This window comes from Amphimedon queenslandica, unplaced genomic scaffold (genome assembly GCF_000090795.2).
Source record: "Amphimedon queenslandica unplaced genomic scaffold, v1.1 AMPQUscaffold_12520, whole genome shotgun sequence".
Lineage (NCBI taxonomy): Eukaryota > Metazoa > Porifera > Demospongiae > Haplosclerida > Niphatidae > Amphimedon > Amphimedon queenslandica.
Genome location: NW_003547243.1, coordinates 17,902 through 19,499, shown reverse-complemented (window position 1 = coordinate 19,499; position 1,598 = coordinate 17,902). Strand labels below are relative to the sequence as shown.

The following is a 1,598-nucleotide window of genomic DNA, read 5'->3' as shown; positions in this document are numbered from 1 at the left end:
AATCTAGCACACAGAATGAATGAACGAGAGCACTAAAGTGCATACCCCTCGACACAATCTGTATGTAACAGTTTCAATAAATTAAGAGAAAATAATTGGTGAAAGTTTTAAGACAAAGAAGAAGCTTCAGCATGTACTAGATTTATTAAAACTTAGTGAATGTTTTGAGACAGACAGAGAATTTTTTGTTTTTTTTAGACAAAGAGCTCCAGCATATTTGCTGCACTGCTGCTAGCTGCAGCAATGTAAAGGTGTGGCTGCAATGAAGGTGTGGCTCAATCAAGCCATGCTCCACCCGCACACACAGTAAATGGTGGCACATGGCCCTAAGTGGTGAAGAAAGCTTTAGTTTTTCTCGACTTTTAAACAGTTTAGCATACATTTGTTAGGCTCTATTTGTTGCATACAAACTGCTATCTAGTCCCTAATGTTAAAAGACTCTGGCCGCTACTTCGGGAGAAGAGAGCCTCGTCTAAACTCACAAGGTATGAAAGTTTGGGCTATCATATCTTTAAAACGAAGAAGATTTGAGCAATTCCTCTCATATTAATGAAAGATGAGGCTTTGCTTTATTGTTTTATCTGCCCTGTTGCTCTTTTGCTTTCACTACGAAAGAGCTGCAGGAGAGCCGACTACGTTTGGCGACTTTGCCAGCTTCTTTTACCACGGAAAAGACAAATCAAGGATTCCCAAGATAGAGAATAACTTTTTCTAGAGCCAGTGTTGATTATAAGACTCTCTAGGACAAGACAAGAAAGCAGTGTCAGCTCAAAAGTGGAGGTCAAAGCGAACACACAGACAGGACGACTGCTTTACCCTCGACCAACGCCTACGCGGTCTCGGGTAATGACAGACAGACAAACTGAGTACCTAGTCCTCGCCTACGCAAAGCTGGGCGAGGCCAATAAATTAATAAAATAAATAACTATTATTCCCCTCCCCATAGGATGGTAATCATGAAGCTATAGTGAAGAACATACATGAACTGTTAGTTAAGTTAGCCTGGGACTTCTCTCCCAATCAGTTGGACCACTTGTTTGGCTGCTTTCAGAAGAGCTGGGTAGGAGCTAGCAAGAAGCAAAGAGATGAACTGTTGGATTTCATAAGACGCTTAGCAGAGGATGACAAAGAAGGAATAATGGCCAGTAAAGTGCTGGAGCTCAAAAGTTAGTTTAGTTGACTATACATAACATTTTCTAATACAGTATTAACATTATTATTCATGATAATTTATTTCTCTCTCTCCATAGACTGATTTATTATTTTTTGTTGAGAATCTCATAAGTGCCATTACTAGTTCTGCTCGTTCCTGTCCCTCAGTTATGAAGAGAATAATTCATTTATTACGAACACTATCAGTCAAACAATTTCCTGGTGAGACCACACCTACTAAACCANACCCCTTTATTAACTCCACCCACTTTAGAGTTTGAAGATAAAGTGCAGTTCAATTCGATTAGTGGGTTTATCTTTTTGAGGTTTTTTGCTCTGGCCATTTTGAATCCAAAGTTATTCGGACTATGACCCGAGAATCCAGTTAGTACATGTACATGACAATAAATACCGTATAGCTGGAAAATTTGGTGGAGAATTAAATT

The 1,598-nt window shown here is 39.3% G+C and overlaps 1 long non-coding RNA gene across 1 annotated transcript in view; it reads left to right on the top strand.

Annotated features, from left to right (window-relative positions):
* Positions 1-909: 909 nt before the first annotated feature.
* Positions 910-1,598, top strand: part of LOC109587578 (uncharacterized) — a 1,405-nt gene continuing 716 nt past the window's right edge. The window contains exons 1-3 of the long non-coding RNA XR_002187687.1: positions 910-1,166; positions 1,251-1,374; positions 1,427-1,536. This is a non-coding gene — a long non-coding RNA (uncharacterized LOC109587578). The remainder of the gene's footprint in view (positions 1,167-1,250; positions 1,375-1,426; positions 1,537-1,598) is intronic.